Source organism: Heterocephalus glaber, unplaced genomic scaffold (genome assembly GCF_053883595.1).
Source record: "Heterocephalus glaber isolate CG9 unplaced genomic scaffold, H.glaber_assembly_v1.0 deba00000621, whole genome shotgun sequence".
In the NCBI taxonomy this organism is placed as follows: Eukaryota; Metazoa; Chordata; class Mammalia; order Rodentia; family Bathyergidae; genus Heterocephalus; species Heterocephalus glaber.
Window position 1 is genome coordinate 29,673,167 of NW_028258153.1, and position 18,623 is coordinate 29,691,789.

The 18,623-nt window shown below is 38.6% G+C and overlaps 1 protein-coding gene across 1 annotated transcript in view; it reads left to right on the plus strand.

Annotated features, from left to right (window-relative positions):
• Nucleotides 1-18,623, plus strand: part of Tmem178b (transmembrane protein 178B) — a 385,367-nt gene that overhangs the window by 248,559 nt on the left and 118,185 nt on the right. The window lies entirely within an intron of this gene.

The window sequence follows — 18,623 nt, forward strand, 5'->3', positions numbered from 1 at the left end:
ACTTAGACCCACACACTGCTGCTGCCCACATTGCCTACCAGGACAGCAGAGACATATACTAAGGAAGACCCTTTTTTGTTTGTTTTGTTTTATATATATATATTTTTTTTTTCTTTTTTTCTTTTCTTTTTTCCCCTCTCTATCCCTCTGGCTCTATATTTTTCTCCCTCTTTGTTCCTGTTCCTCTCCCATTCTGAATTTTTTTTCTCTCTCTGTCCTCTCAACTGTCACTTTTATAGGAAGGTGAATACAATTTCTAGCTTCCCTGTTGTTGTCAGTTTGTTCTGTACTTGTCTCTGGTCTTTCGCTCTGTATTTTCCTCCTGTCTTCAACAGACCCCCCACAATTTGCGTGATCTTCCCATGCCCTCTAGCCTCACCTCTAACCTTTCCCTCTCCCTCTATCTCTCTACCCCTCCCTCCCCAACCCCTGCTAAATCCTTACCCCGAAGGGTAAATTTGCCATATTGAAGGATTTACTTACTACAAACATATTTTGGGCTGGCCCTAGATTTTGATCTAGCTCTCGAGATTAAAGGTAACAGATTAACTGCTACCACAAATTATCATTTTCTAAGCTGTGTTTGCTGCTGATTGTGTCAATTGGGCTAAGGTGTTGTGATTGATCTAAGCAGTTGTCCTCCCTGGTATACTGAAAACGAGATTGCCTAAGAGTCATTACAGACTCAAAGCGTAAAAAGTCCAGCTATACCTGGAAAATATCTCTGAGAAGCAATCACTTCACAGGGGCTCTAAACACCAGTAATAAAGATACTCAAAATAGGAAATATTGAAGTATCAGCCCAGGTATTAAAGCAAAAAACAGCACCAATAATAGAATTAAAAATGAGAAGACACCTTGGCAGGGCACAAACACAGACTTCCAGCTAACCAAAGGCAAATTCTGGGGGAAACAAGGTGGGAAAATATGATATTCAACCACCCGGACACCCTGAACTGATAGCACAGGAGGTAACAAAACAGATAAATGAGGCTCTTGAAAAATTCAAAACAGAAATAATTTCCCAGATAACTACAGAGATAGTGAGCAGAGTGAAAGACATGATTAGAGGCTCTAGAACAGAAACAGATAAAAAAAATAGATGAGCTCAGAACCATGCTAGAAGCCATGAATGCCCAGCATAAGAAATGGAAACCATGATTGCCCAACATAGGAAAGAAATGGAATCCATGAAACAGATTCAAACAGATATCCAGGAGATTAAAAACTCTACTAAAAGTATTCACAGCAGGTTGAGCGAATGTGAAGATAGAATATCAGATACAGAAGACAGAATTGCAGTTAGTGACCATGAAAACAGAGATTACTTTTTTTTTTTTTTTTTTTTTGGTACCAGGGATCGAACTTGGGTCCTTGTGCTTGCGCAGCAGGTGGCGAAACCACTGAGCCAAATCCCCGGCCCAAGATTTCTTAAAAATAGTAAGGGACCACGAGAAATCAATCCAGCAGCTGCTAGGTGATGCAAAGAAGAATAACATAATACTGATAGGATTCCACAAAAAAACAGGAGAAAGTACAAATGACATAAAAAAAACTGTTCACAGAAGTAATAGTAGAAAACTTCCCAGACAGAGGTGGACAATTGGACATACGGATAAGTGAGGCATATAGAACTCCAACTAGCCACGATAAAAAAAAACTACACCTAGACATGTAATAGTCAAGATCCCAGAAACACAACAGAAGAACAAAATCCTACAGGTAGTTACAGAAGAGAAACAAATCACATACAAAGGAAAGCCCATCAGAATCATGGCAGACTTCTCAACACAAACCCTCAAGTTAAGGAGAGCCTGGAGTGAAGTATTTCAAGCCCTAAAATAAAATAACTTCCAACCTAGACTGTTGTATCCTGCAGAATTATCTTTCAAAATCTATGGGGAAATTAGATACTTCCTCGACAAGGAACACCTGAGAAATTTCATGAACACCAAACCAGCACTCCAAACAATTCTAAACAATATCCTAGAAAAAGACAATGAAGGTCACAACTCCAGGAGGCCCAACAGAGTGAAGCCACTAGGCAAGGCAAGAAACTAAAGGGAAAGGGGGGAAAAATAAAAAATAAAAGTGCCAACAACAGTAAAACTTCACGACAAGGATGAGTCAATATTTATCAATTATAACCATAATGTTAATGGCCTCAATTCACAAATCAAAAGAAAGAGACTGGCAGAATGGATTAAGAAGCAAAATCCAACAATATGCTGTATACAAGAAACACACCTAATGCAAAAAGACATTCATAAACTGAAAGTAAAAGGATAGCAAACAGTTCTCCGTGTGACAGGAACCTGGAAAAAAGCAGGGGTAGCAATCTTATTGGCAGACAAAATAGATTTCAAACCAAAACTAATTAAGAGAGACAAAGATGGTCACTACATCCTTGTGAAGGGAACAACCCAAGAGGAAGAGATGACAATCCTAAATATATATGCACCAAATACGAATGCCCCCAGCTATGCAAAACATATATTAATGGATATGAAAAACCAATGAAGCACTAATACAATTGTAGTGGGGAACCTCAATACCCCACTATCACAAAGACAGATCATCTAGGCAGGCAGCAGAACCACTGAGCTAAACTCCCAGCTCAGACAGATCATCTAGACAAAAAATCAACAACAAAATTCTAGAACTGAACCAAGCTTTTGAACAAATGGACTTAATAGATGTCTACAGAGTGTTCCACCCCACAAAATCAGAATATACATTCTTTTTGGCTGTACATGGGTCATTCTCCAAAATAGACATGCTAGTTCATAGGGCATGTTTAAGTAAATGCAAAAGAATAGAAGTTACCCCCTGTATATTATTAAACCATAGTGCAATAAAATTGGACATCAATAGCATAAGAAACCACAAAACCCCCACAAACACATGGATATTGAATAACACTCTCCTGAACAACCAATGGGTCACAGAGGAAATTAAAGAAGAAATTAGACAGGTTCTACAAGTAAATGCTAATGCCAGTACAATATACAGGAATCTATGGGACCCAAAGAAAGCAGTTCTACCAGGGAAATTTATAGCAGTGAATGCCCATATTAGGAAAACAGAGAGAGCTCAAATAAACAACCTAATGCTGAACCTCAAGCTCCTAGAAAAAGAAGAGCATGACAAACCCAAAGCTTGTACAAAAGAGGAAATATAAAGATGAGAGCAAAAATCAATGCAATGAAGATGAAGAGAATGATACCAAAAAATCAATGAATCAAAGAGTTGGTTTTTCAAAAGAATAAAATTGACAAACCCTTAGCCAACCCTATCAAAAAAAGGAAAGAAAAGGCTCAAGTCCATGCAATTAAGAATGAAAAAGGTCAAGTTACAACAGATCCAGCAGAAATCCAGAGAATCATCAATACCTATTTTGAGAACCTGTACTGTAATAAAATGGAAAACACAGAAGGGACAGATTCCTAGATACACATGAATTGCCAAAGTTAAATGAAGAAGATATAGAAATTCTAAACAACCAATTACAATGAGTGAAATTGAAAATGTAATTAAAACTTTACCAACAAAGAAAAGCCCAGATCCTAATGCCTTCACTGCTGAATTCTACAAGACATTTAGAGAAGAACTATGGTCATTACTCTTTAAACTCTTCAAAGGAAAGCAATACTTCCAAATTCATTCCTGGAAGCAAGTGTTACATTGATTCCAAAACCAGGGAAAGACCCAACCAAAAAAGAGAACTACAGGCCAATCTCCCCAATGAACATAGATGCAAAAATCCTCAACAAGGTTCTGGCAAACAGAATACAGAGTGTCATCAACAAGATCATACACCTTGAGCAAGTTGGATTTATCCCAGGGATGCAAGGATGGTTCAACATATGTAAATCAATAAATGTAATACACTGTATTAACAGAGTCAAGGACAGAAACCATATGATCATCTCAATAGATGGAGAAAAAGCATTTGACAAAATCCAACACCCATTCATGATAAAAACCCTACAGAAAATTGGAATAGAAGGTCTTTATCTCAACCTGATGAAGGCTATCTATGAAAAATCAACAGCCAACATTATACTAAATGGTCAAAAACTCAAAGCTTTCATGCTCAAATCAGGAACAAGACAAGGATTCCCACTGTCACCACTCCTGTTCAATATAGTTCTGGAAACATTAGCCACAGCAATTACAAAAGAGAAAGAAATAAAATGAATAAAAATAGGAAAGGAAGAAGTTAAACTGTCATTATTTGCTGATGATATGATACTCTACATAGAAGACCCAAAATACTGTGCCAAAAACCTTCCAGACTTAATTGACAGATTCAGTAGAGTAGCTGGATATAAGGTCAACACTCAAAAAACAATAGCCTTTTTATATACAAATAATAGACTCACTGAGAGAGAAATTAGGGAAAAATTCCTTTTACAATAGCATCCAAAAAAATGAAATATCTAGGAATCAATCTAACAAAGGAAGCAAAAGACCTCTACACTGAAAACTGCCGCACTCTGAAAAAGGAGATCAAGGAGGATATAAGAAAATGGAAAGACATCCCTTGCTCCTGGGTAGGAAGAACCAATATAGTGAAAATGGCCATACTTCCAAAACTGCTATATAGATTTAATGCAATGCCGATTGAAATTCCAACAATATTCTTCACAGAACTAGAGAAAACAATCCCAAAATTCATTTGGAACCAGAAGAGATCTAGAATAGCAAAAGCAATTCTAGGCAACAGAGACAAGGCAGAGAGTACCACAATCCCCAACTTGAAACTATACTACAAAGCTACTGTGATAAAAACAGCATGGTACTGGCAAAGAAACAGACCTGAGGATCGGTGGAATAGATTAGAAGATACAGAAACAACTCCAGACATACTCATCTACCTCATTTTTGACAAGGAGCCAACCATCCTCACTGGAGGAAACATAGCCTTTTTATGAATGGTGTTGGAAAAATTGGATTTTACCTGCCCAAGATTAAAACTAGGCCTATATCTATCACCATGGACTAAACTGAGATCAAAGTGGGTTAAAGATCTAAATATTAAAACAGAAACATTAAACTTGCCGGAAGATAAGTTAGGTAGAACTCTTGAAGACATTGGCATAGGAAAAGACTTTATGAGCAAAACTTCAGTAGCACGGGAACTAGCACAAAGAATCAAAAACTAGGATCTCATCTTATTAAAAAACTTCTGCACTGCAAGAGAAACCACCAGCAGAGCTAAGAGACAACCTACAATGTGGGAAAACATTTTTAGCAGCTGTACCTTAGACAAAGGATTACTGTCGAGAATATATAAAGAATTGAAAAACATCAGACCCCCCTCAAATTAAAATGGGCATCTGAAATGAACAGACGTTTCTCAAAGAAGTAAAAGCAACAAATAAATATATGAAAAAATGTTCAACATCACTGGTCATTTGAGAGATGCAGATGAAAACAACACTAAGATTCCACCTCACCCTGGAAAGAATGGCTGCTACCAAGAAATCAACAAATAACAAATGTTGGCGGGGCTGTGGGAAGAAAGGAACCTTTCTCCATTGTTGGTGGGCATGCAGACTGGTGCAACCACTGTGGCAATCAGTATGGAGATACCTCAAACAACTAGGTCTAGAGCTCCCATTTGACCCAGTTATTCCCCTGCTGGGTATCTTCCCAAAAGAATTTAAAGAATCATACCACAGTGATGTATGTGCACCCATGTTTATAGCAGCACAGTTTGTAATAGCTAGAACTTGGAAGCAGCCCAAGTGCCCATCAACTGGAAACTGGATAAAGAAGATGTGTTTTTTTAATATAATGGAGTACTACTCAGCCATGAAGAATGAGAAACTAGAGTCATTTATAGCTAAATGCATGCATATTGAGGCCATACTCTTAAGTGAAATAAATAGGACACACGTGTAAATACCAAATAGTTTCTCTAGTGTGAGAAATTGAAAGTGTAAATAAGGACTAAAATGAATAATTGATAATTTGAAATAGGAAAAAAGGTCCAAAGATGTAGGGGTGAAGAGGAGAAGGGGAAAGGAAAGAAGGGAAAGGAAAAAATATGGGAAGAGAAAAAGCATGGAAACAAAATCTATATAAATAGGGAAGTGTGGAGAGGGTGAAGGGCACACAGGTAATGGGGAAATAATAAGATCCAAGATACATCATGTACAGGTACAAGCACCCAATGATAAATATAAATATATTGTATACCTAAAATGTATGAATAAAAGAATTTAAAAAAAAATTCTGACTGGAATCTGGTTTCTATTATTTACTGGCTGTGTGATTCTAGAGAAGTCACCAAATCTCTCATTTCTTTCATCTATAAAATGAAGACAGGGACACCCATACTCATAGGATTGTCATAAGGATTAAACAAGTGGGATCTCTTCTTATTAAAAAGCTTTTGCACAGCAAGAGAAACCATCAGCAGTATGAAGAGACAACCCACAATGTGGGAAAAAATCTTCACCTGCTGTACCTCAGACAAAGGTCTACTATCTAGAATCTATAAAGAACTTAAAAAAATCAGACCTCCCAAATGTAAAGACCCAATCCAAAAATGGGCATCTGAAATGAACAGACATTTCTCAGACAAAGAAGTAGAAATGGCAAATAAACATATGAAAAAATGTTCAGCATCACTGGTCATTCGAGAGATGCAGATGAAAACAACACTGAGATTCCACCTCACCTCAGAAGGAATGGCTGCTATCAAGAAATCAACCAATAACAAATGTTGGCGGGGCTGTGGGGAGAAAGGAAACCTTCTCCATTGTTGGTGGGAGTGCAGACTGGTGCAACCACTGTGGAAATCAGTATGGAGATACCTCAAAGAACTAGGACTGGAAGTCCCATTTGACCCAGCTATTCTCCTGCTGGGGATCTTCCCCAAAGAATTAAAAGAATCATCCCACAGTGATATATGTGCGCCCATGTTTATAGCGGCACAGTTTGTAATAACTAAAACTTGGAAACAGCCCAAGTGCCCATCAACTGGAAATTGGATAAAGAAGATGTGGGTTTTTTTAAAAAAATAAAATGGAGTACTACTCATCCATAAAGAATGAGAAACTAGAGTCATTTATAGCTAAATGGATGCATATTGAGGCGATACTCTTAAGTGAAATAAATAGGACACACGTGTAAATACAGAATAGTTTCTCTAGTGTGAGAAACTGAAAGTGTAAATAAGGACTAAGCAGTATAATAGATAATGTGAAATAGGAAGAAAAGGTCCAAAGGGGCAGGGGAAGTGGTAGGGGTAGGGGAAAGGAAAGAAGGGAAAGAAAAAATTATGAGGAAAGGAAAAAATGGAAACAAAGTCTTTGTAAATAGGGAAGGGTGGAGCGGGTGAAGGGAGGACAGGAAATGGGGAAAAATAAGAACCAAGATATATCATGTAAAGGTACAAGATCCCAATGAGAAATGTAAATGTATTGTATATCTAAAATGTACCAATAAAAGAATTTAAGGGAAAAAAAAAGAAAAATGTTGAAGAGGTTGATTTAATTACTGAGTCAAATTATAAATATTCATTTAAAATATCTTTACTACTTACTTTATATACTACTTTTAATATTAGGCTAGCTTTTTTTTTTTTCATACTGGGGATTGAACTCATGACCTTGCACTTTCAAGGCAGGGACAGTGCCACTGAGCTAAATCCCCAGCCCTAGGCTAGCATTTTTAACATTTAAGCTTTAGGACTTTTGTGCACCAAATTAGAATTGCAATTTGGATAACCTGTCACCAGCTGATGCAAGATAGGAAATTCACTCTATTATGTGATTCAGATCTTACCCATAAAATCTCTATTCACTTATTCACTTAATAATAATAATACATCATGTAGCCTCTTTAATAAATGGTGCTGATGGGCCGGGGATTTAGCTCAGTGGTTCCGTTGCTTGCCTTGCAAGCGCAAGGACCGGAGTTCGATCCCCAGTACCAATAAATAAATAAATAAATAAAAATAAATGGTGCTGAAAAAACTGGCCTTCCACATGCCAAAGATTGAAACTAGACCCATATCTTTCACCATGCATTAACCTAAAATTGAAATAGATCAAAGATGTAAATATTAAAACAGAAACACTTAATCTGCTGGAAGAGAGAATAGATAGGACACTTGAGGACATAGGAATAGGCAAAAACTTCATGAACAAAACCCAGATCACACGAGAAATACTACAAAGCATCAACAACTGGGACCTCATCTTATTTTAAAGCTTTTTCGCAGCAAGAGAAACCACCAACAGAGTGAATAGACAACCCACAGAGTGGGAAAATTTTTTACCAGGTATTCAGATAAAGGACTATTATCTAGAACTCAAAAAAATCAAACCTCCAAAATTTAAAGACCCAATGCAAAAATGGGCATCTGAAATAAAAAGACACTTCTCAGATGAAAAATTAGAAACAGCAAATAAACATTTGAAAAAATGTTCAACATCACTGGTCATTTGAGAGATGCAAATTAAAACAATGTTGAGATTCCATCTCACTCCAGAAAAAATGGTTGCTATCAAGAAAGCAACCAATAACCAATGTTGGAGGAAGTGTGGGGGAAAAGGAACCCTTCTCCACTGCTGGTGGGAGTGTAGACTGGTGCAACCATGGTGGAAATCAGTGTGGAGATACCTCAAAAAAACTAAAACTAGAGGTTCCTTTTGATCCAGCTATACCTCTTCTTGGTATTTTCCCAAAAGAATTAAAAACACTGTACCACAGCGATATATGCTCACCCATGTTTATAGCTGCACAGTATGTTTTGTTGTTTTCTTTTTTGGTACCAGGGATCAAATTTGGGTCCTTGTGCTTGCGCAGCAGGTGGCGAAACCACTGAGCTAAATCCCCAGCCCTAGCTGCACAGTTTGTGATAGCTAAATCTTGGAAACAGCCCAAATGCCCATCAACTGATGAGTGGATAAAGAAGATATGGGTTTTTTTTCCCATTAACTTTATTGGTACATTTTAGGTATAAAATGCAGTTACATTCATCATTGGGATCTTGTACCTTTACATGAGTATCTTGGTTCTTATTTTTTTCCCCTTCCTCTGCCCTCCCTTCACCCCCTCCACCCTTCACTATTTGCAAAGACTTTGTTTCCATTTTTTTCCTTTTCTCATATTTTTTTCTTTTCCCTTCTTTCCTTTCCCCTATCCCTCCCACTTCTCCTGCTCCTTTAGACCTTTCCTTCCTGTTACACAATATCAATTACACATTTTTAAAATTACAATATCAAGATCTAGGAGACATTACCATAGATTTTACAGAATTGAAAAGGATATAGAAAGCATATTACAAAAATCTTTTTTGAAATAAATTTGATGACTTCTAAGAAGTACCTTGGAAGACAAATTAATGAAACTAACTCTGGAGGAAATATAAAATTTGAATAGCACCTATTAAAGAAAGTATATTCCTAGCTTGAAAACCTACCTATATGACAACAGCAGGCTCATAAACATTTTAACTGATAAATTATATCAAACAATTAAAGCAGAAAAAAGGAACACTTCTCCCCTCATTTTAGGAAATCAACATTGTGCTGATCCTAAAACGGGATAAAGATGATAGAAGAAAAAAGTATCAACATAGATAGAAATTTGTTTAACAAAACAAACTATTAGAAGTCAGATCTGGCAGGATGTAGAAAGTGGTCTTGTTATAGGGATGGCAGTGTTGGTTCAGCATTGGAAGATCCACCCCCCAAAAGTCATCTTTTTAACAGAGGAAAGGAAAAAGCCATATGATCCTGTCACTAGTTGGAGAAAAAGTATTGGACTAAATTCCACACGTATTCATGGTAAAAGCTATCAGGAGACTAGAAGTAGAACAGAACCTTCTCAACAGATTAAAGACATGTACTCCATACTTTCAGTGAGAACGCCTTATATGAATGGAGAAGATACCATGCTTTATCCTTAAGGTGGGGAACAAGGGCAAATATACTTACTCTTCATCTGTCCATTAAACTTTGAAACATAGGCCCCACCAAAATAGTCTGGCAATAAAATGACACAATTAGGATAGGACTGGCAAGGTAGAAGCAAAATGTTTATATGTAGATGAAATGATCATCTACAGAGAAAATACTAAGAAATCTCTAGGAGCCCCTAGAACTTGTATTTGAATTTGGCAGGATTAGAAAACACAAGGTATGTATAAAACTTCAGGTCTATGTATACTTGGTATAAATGAAGACTTGGATATTGAAATTTAAAAGTTATGTAGGAGTACAAAGGACCTTGAAAAGTAAAAAGAAAAAGAAAATAAACAGTGTTGGAAGATGTTTGGTACCTAATTTTAAGACTTCCTCTAAAGCTACAGTCATCAAGGCAGTGTTGGTGTAAGGAAAGACATATAGATCATTTGAATAAAACAGAGAATCTAGAAATAGAACCACACATATATGGTCCACTGAGTTTTGAAAGATTATTTAACATTAGCATTTTATAGAATATAAACTTGATTCAAGAGCCTAGGAAGAGATAGTGTTTTCAGCAAATGGCACTAGAACACCTGATACCCGTATATAAAAAATTAACCTCAGCTCTTTTTTTCCATACATGAAAATAACTTGAAGGGATCTATGAACCTAAATATGAAAGCCTAAAAGTATAAAACTTTATGAAGAAATTATAAGGGAAAATATTTATGAATTCAGGGTAGGCAAGAACTACCTAGGATACAAAAGACATGATGTATAAAAGAAAAAAATTGATAAATGAATTCCATCAAAATTTAGAACTTTAAATGACATCATTAAAATGAAAAGTAGTCCTTAAACAGACCATATTTACAATGCATATAACCTATGACCAGAATATATAAAGAATTCTTAGAGCTCATTAATAGACAACTCAGTTAAAAAGTAGACATAATAAGATGATAAATAGCCAGTACAGCACAAGGAAAGGTGTGCAGCACTAGAATCAGAAAAATACTAATCATGAACAGTAACAAGATTGAATTATACACTCATTAGGGAGATGAAGTCAAAAGTTTTAAAAGCCTTGTCATGACTTTTTCTTTTTGTTGGATTCTCCCCCTTTGCATTTAATTTGTCACGCCCAATGGATTCATTCTGCTGGGTTTCCTGGGGTTGTGATCCTCATTGTCTTTTCCTAGGGTATTGTCTAAAATTTTTTGGAGTGCTGGTTTGGTATCCATGAAGTTCCTGAGGTGTTCTTTATCATGAAAGTATCTTATTTCTCCATCAATTTTGAAAGATAGTTTTGCAGGGTACATCAATCTGGGTTGGGGGCTGTTTTCCTTTAGGGCTTGAAATACATCACTGCAAGGTCTTCTTGTCTTGAGGGTTTGCATTGAGAAGTCTGCTGTGATTCTGATGGACTTTCCTTTGTATGTGATTTGTTTCTTTTCTCTCACTGCTTGTAGAATTTTGTTCTTCTGTTGGATTTCTGGAATCCTAACTATTATATGCCTATGTGTAGATTTTTTTTGATCAAGCCTAGCTGGAGTCCTATATGCCTCACTTATCTGTATGTCAGTTTCTTTCCCCTGCTTGGGAAGTTTTCTGCCATCACTTCTGTGAACAGTTTTTTTTATGTCATCTGGACTCTCTCCTCTTTCTTCATTCACTCCAATCAGTCTTATGTTATTCTTCTTTGCATCGTCTAGCAACTGCTGGATTGATTTCTCGTGTTCCCCTACAATTTTAAAGCAATTTTTCTTTTCCTGGTCCCTAATTTCAATCTTATCTTCTATATCTGAAATTCTATCCTCACATTGGTTCATTCTGCTGTGCAGGCTTTCGATGGAGTTTTTAATCTCCTGGAAATCTGTTTGTATCTGTTTTATGGATTCCATTTGTTTCCTATGTTGGGATTCCATCATGTTCCTCAGATCCTCTATTTTTTTCATCTGTGTCCTCTCTAGATTTATTAATCATGTCTTGCACCATGAGCACAATCGTTGCTGTTATCCGAGTAATTATTTCTGATTTCATTTTTCCCAGATCCTCTTCTGTTGCCAGTTCAGAGAGTCCAGGTGGTTTAGTATCAGATTGTTCCATCTTGTTTCCCTTTGGGGTTGCTTTAGGTGATCCAGAAGTCTGTTTTTGAGGCTTGTTTATGTGTCTTCTCATTTCCATGGTGGGGGGTGCTTCTGGCACCCACACGGCTCACCTTCTCTGTCCTAGGAGCTTGGGATGGCTCCAGGGGAGCTTCCTTCCAGGTGCTGGGACCCATTCAGCTTCTCTGCCCTAGGAGTGTGGGATGGCGGTGGGAGAGGAGATGTGGGTTTTTTTTAAATACAATGGAGTACTACTCTGCCATAAAGAAGGATGAGCTTCAGACATTTATAGTGAAATGGATGGACCTTGAGACTATACTCTTAAGAGAAATAAATTGAACACATATGTTTAAATGCAGCATTGTTTCTGTGTTGTGAGAAACTGAATGTGGAAAGAAGGACTGAGATATATAATGGATGTTGGGTAATGGGAAGAAAGTGTCCCAATGGGAAGGAGAACAAGGGAGGAGGGAAGGAGAACAAGGGAAGAGGGAGGGAGAAAGGAAGGAAGCATCAAGAAAAAAGATGAAAATGAAAGGAAAAAATGGAAACAAAGCTTGTGTACATAGGGAGGGGAGGGGGCTTGAGGTGGGAATTGGATAAAATAAAATTTATTTTAAAATACATATTTACTAAATAGGGAATATAGAAAAGAGTAAACCAAACTATAGAAAATCAGGTAGAGAGAGACTAAAATAATAAAGACCTAGGTGCAATTTGAGACCACAATTTCAATTCTTGGAAGTTGTTCATCAACCCTAGTATTACAACCAGACTTCCTTCTTTCCAAATTTATGCAAAATGTTACCTAGAAAATCAGTTCCTGTTAGGACATTACCCACCTCTTGGCTTCAGTCATAACCAGTGTTGTGTACAGTGATTAGTACCTTGTGAGTGGGAATTATGTGTCGTTGTGTTTGCTCCTTGTTCTGACTTCAGCAACCCCAGATACAGGTTGTGGTTACAAGTCTGTGCCTATACACTTGACACACACAACTCTACACACACACCCCTCTTCTTGTTCACTTCCTTTGGACTTCTCACGTTTCTCCCCTGCATGGAAGAAGGGAGAAGAAAGCAAACCACTGAGATGTGCAAACTCCAACAATGTCCATACATCGACAAATACTGATGGAATTACATCTTTTTACTTTCTATTACAAGGTAAATTACTCATCGAGAAATGAGAGATGCTTCTTAGCCCATAAGGAATCCACTAGACCAGGTATTACCTAGATTTCCATAAAATTTAAATACAGTGTGGAGGATGGTCATGACATTGTATATAGATTCTGGAGTTAGAATGTAAGGTGAGAGTCAGTTCGTAAGCTGGACATGACTCCCTTGGGATCCCTTTGGGTTGTGCTGCACTGGAGACTGGCATGCAGTTTCTGAGGGTGCCCAGCAGAGCTATTTGTCCCTCAGTGAGGGAAGGTGCTACTGCTGGACCAGTTGAACATCAGATGACACGATTAGGAACCAATGTCTGGGCTGCTAATAACACAGGACAGCAGACTGGGCACATTATAAAGAGAAGGGCTTTATTTTTGCTCAGGCCTCTTGTCCAAGGTTGAAGGGCTGCATTTGGCTATTGCCGACTTGTGGTGGAATCCCAACGTGGCTCAGGTCATTGCTTGGTGAGAGACAGGGAGCACCAGAGACCTAGCCATACTGGCTTGAATGGCACATCTACTCTCTGGATAACCCGTTAACCCATTAATCATGTGAATGATTAACCCACTCATTGAGGCAATAATATCTTAAAGGAACCTCCTCTTAATGTCTCACAATGGAGATTAAATTTCAATATAGGTTTTGGAGGGGACAAACCATATACAAACTACAGAAGCCACATTGTGGAAAAATACTAGGCTTTAAGCATCAGCATCACATTCCGTGCAGCAAGATGCTCATAGCTAGGAGAGCCATGACCAGCAGGTTGGTGCGTCTGACTTCCTGCTCACACCCTCTCTGCTCTTGCATGGAGTGTCCTGTATAAGCTCCAGATCAGCTCTGGTCTGCCTCTCTCTGCTCCCTAACCCTCTTCTCTCCTCTGCCTTCCCCCTCCCTCACCTTCCTGTCCCACTTCCCTTCCCTCTTGTCTTTCTTCCTCCCCCACCTCTGCCAATCGTGGCATCCATTCGAGTGGAAAGAGTACATAATAAATGCAACCCAGGACAAACTACTGTGACAATCTTGCTGTGTCTCGGTAGTTACCTAGGAAACATGACTGTACAGATAGGCTTTGTCATAAAACTCTCCAAAATTTAATTTCCAAAGGTTTGCATCTATGACTATAGCACCTTTTAAAAACAATATTCACTGGGATTGGTGTGTGTGTGGGGGGGTTAAACTGGTCTAACCACGTTCAACAACACTGTTGAATATGCTGTTGCTTCCTCCTGAGATTTGTATTACCCAGATCATTTTATTATATCTTGTTTCATTTTTGTGTTACCTAAAATCTTGGTTTTTGCTGTTATGGGTTGTTTTTATTGATTTTTGTTTCTAAATTTTACAGTTGTTTTGTTCTACTAAAAAAATGAGATCCCAAAATCAATGAATCAAAGTCTGTTCTGTAGTAAAGCCCAAAGTGTGTGACAGTTTTCTCAATTCCTAACTGAAGGAATTATGCAATCTATTGCATTTTGCATGCACCTCAGATGGACAGTGTGGTCTCTAAAGGATACTGGTTCTGGCTTTTTGGGGAGAGCTGGAGTGGGGAGAAGTCTGTGTGGGGGTGGCACCTTGAGTGGGGAGTCAAGTGTTAGACAGATTTCTGCAAGAGAGAAACCATCTCTGGGCCATCTTGGCAAATTGTAATATGGGGGAAAGCAGCCTGAAGTTAGTTAATCTAATTTAGACTGTGAGAAAAATGGAGCCATTTCCAAAAGATAATTTCAGGCAGAAAGCAAATCTTAACTGACAAGAATATCTCAAGCCTAGTTAAGCTAATGAAACCTTAACTAGGTTACAAAGAAATCAGAATATGAGCTTCAAGTGGGCCTGTAACGAAAAGGAGCAATTTCAGTTAATGTATATTACTCTGGGTGGAAGGCTGATTTTGTCTGAAAAAAGAACATCTCTAGCCTAGTTAAACTAATGAAACCTTAACTAGATTACAAAGAAGTCAGAGCATTAGTGAGCCTTGAGGATGCTCAGGAAGCCACTCTTGAGAGTGACAAGTAGAGTTCATGACAGGGTGCTGCTGATTGACAGGACCAGGAAACCTACCCACAGTGGCAGACACACAGCAAAAGAAAAGAGTGGACAAATAATGAGTCTATTTTGCATTTTTTCCATCATATTTTTCTTCTGTACTCTAGTAGTTGACTTTGTTATCAGTTCATTAAGAATGCAGTGTTTATTTATAGATCAGAATTGCTTTGTATTTTTAAAGTATTCTATATCTGATTTGTATTTTCCTCTGGATCAAGCTTACTTGACTTTTGAGATTGCCAAAAAATATGATGTGCTTTTAAATGTCAGTTACTCATGGGAGTAACTTCCAACCTCTGGATGGAACAATGGAAAGATAGATCATCCTAAAAGCAGATATCTTGGGGGATGGGGATTTAGCTTAGTGGTTCTGCCTCCTGCCTCACAAGTGCAAGGTTCTGAGTTCAATCCCCAGTACCAAAAAAAAAAAAAAAAAAGGAAGAAGAAGAAGAAGCAGACATCTTGTAGGAGAATATAAGTAGAAGGAGAGGAACCCAGACTGATTTCAGAACATGCTTCAGAAAAACCAAGACAGGCAAAGTCCTTTTCAGACATTCACCAAGCTCTTGCTATGGGCTGGGCACTGCACAAGGTGCTGGGAGCAATGCTTGGGGAGCAAAACAAACATCCCTGTCCTCTAGTAGCTTCTGTTCTGGTAATGGAGACAAGCAATAAACAAAGGTTATTCGCTTATCAGGTATGTCAGAAGGTGATCACTGCTATTGAATAAAGGAAGATATAGCAGAATAAGAGGGTGGGGCTGGGGCAGAAAGTGGCATTAAACAACAGAGTCGGGGAAAGCTTCACTGACAGGGTAGCTCCTTCTTCCTATTTGCTGAACTTTGAGGAATCTATCCATCCACCCATCTACTCATCCATCCATCCAGCCAGCCAGCCAGCCAATAAGATTGAGGGCCTCCTACATACTTCAGACTGTAATGGGCTTGAAGATACTGAAATGAAGACACGATCCCTACCTCTAAGATGTTACAGTGGAAAAAAAAATAGGCAAGGAACCAGCAATGGCACTACAACACTCTGCCCCCAATATCCCTCATTCAGGCTCAGCTTGATCATTCCTTCTCTGACTTTCCTATGTAGAATGTAGAAGAGCCCTTTCAATGCCCTTTTAATCCTTGACCAGGCTTTACTTTACTTTACTTTAAGGGTACACATCACCCCAGGCCCTGTTACTGTATTTGTATTTTACTCTCCTACACTAGCATGTAAGCTCTGAGAAGTGGGAAATTGTTTTGTTCATTTCACTATCCTTACTGACCACAATAATACCTGATACACAGAAGATGCTTAATAGCATTTGTTGAATAAATGAATAAATAAATGAAATGCTATAAAAGAGAAATATATTAAATATGGTGTTGCTGACCTTGTATCTCCTAATGTAGTAGTGAGTAGAAAAAGTAATATTAGCATGGAATCCCCTGGGGACAATGTAAGGGAGAAGATGAAAGTAATGTTATTACAGCAAGAAAATGTAATGTATTTTTAGAAGGTTAAAATATTTAATTTTAAATTATAAAATATTTCAGACAAATAGAATAGTACATAAAATACCCATTTATGCCTTTATTATGGTATAAATGTCCCTCCCATTTCTTTCTCTCTCTCTTTCCTGGAGGTTTTAGTGTTTGAGTCTCAATGTTCAAAGTAGCAATGCTTAGTAATGAGCAGCTCCTGGTTACTTAAACTATAAAGGTCTTGTCCATCCTGCAAAGAATTGCCCTTTCCCCCAGCAATGGTAGTCCCATACCTGGGTCCTCTGCCACATTTGAGCTGTTTACCTTCTGACATTCCTTTCAAGCTAATCCCATCACTATTGGGTGATGGATGCAGCAGTATATAGCACAAGGTGGTGGTAGTTGTGTGATGACCAGACTCCATCACAAGAACTGTCCTATAGACTGATTTCCTTCAAAGACGGGAGCTGGGACTGGAGGTGTAGCTCAGTGGTAGGGTGCATACTTAGCATGTGTGAGGCCCTGGGTTTAATCCCTAGTACACCCATAAGTATGCATGCACATACATCCAAAGTTGAGAGTCAAGGAAGACTATCTTTTATAAAGATAATTTATCCTTAGCTTTTTGCTACAAGTAATCCCTTAACAGAGTGGCTAAAGCAACATTAGTGCACAGATTTCTCAGTTGACATTGTGGATTGGGCTCAGCTGGGCAGTTTTATTGCCAGCCACTCACTCTGCATCAACAGTCAGCTGAGCTTGGCTCTGGGCTGGCTGGTCCAGAATGGCCTCAGCTGGGAGGGCTTCTCTCTGCTCCTTGGGGCCTCCTGTTCTCCAAAGGGCAGCCAAGGTTTGTTCGTATGGTGGCTGGATGGGGTTCTGACAGAGTTGCAGGGTGCAAGGCATGAGTGTGCAAGTACAAGGTCACTTTTGCTGCATTCATGGGAAATAGATTCCACTCCTTGATAGGAGAACTTCAGAGTCACGTTTGAAGGAGGACAATGTGAGGAAGTAGAATAAGCTTGGCCATTTTTGTAGAGAGTCTGCCCAGAGACTGACATCAGTTCACCTCTTTGCTTCTATCTACATGGCTGCTTTACTTTTCCTTCTCGTGTCATTCTTTGAAAACATGGAAATCTTAATTTCATAATCTTTCTGAGCACCTTTTAGCTTTGGATCCCTGAACCAGCTACTCCTAGGGATAAGAAACAATTAATTAATGTGTCCCATCTTTAATATGCTGTTGTGGCTGACAAATAAGACCTTGAAAGCAGCATGATTTCAGAGAAGTTGGTTGAGCATTCCCAAATGTGTAGGCTTGAGAAAAGGGAGAACCCAAGGTGAACGTCACACAACCTCTGTTGTTGAGGAATTCCAGGTTTGAAATTATTTAACATTGTTTGGATGGTGTTTCTCCCTTGCTCCTATATTCAGACACACAGTCCTGTGGATTTTGCTTTTAAATGACTCCTCAGATGCATCCTTTCCACCGCCCCCTCAGTTCAGTCCTCTTCATCTGTTGCTATGACAACAGTGCAACCTTCTTGCTTGTCCCCCAACTCCATCCCTCCTCCTCTGCCAAGCTATTGGCTGAGCCCATGTTGCTGCCAGGATGTCCCTTCACGTGCGGACTTGGGCGTGACACTCCCCTGGGAGAATTCCTCTGTGGATGCCCCCACCCTAAAGGCTGACCGCAGACGATCTCTCCCTGCCAGGCTGGACCTTTTCTAGCTGGCTCGTTCTCATTCCACCATCTCTCTAGGCTCAACTCGCATTTCATTCTTGAGAAAAAAGGAACCATTGACAGTTTCTTGAAATGCCAATGGTTCTCAGATATTTCGCCTTATGTACATTGTACACTGTGACAAGAACAATCCCTCTCCAGC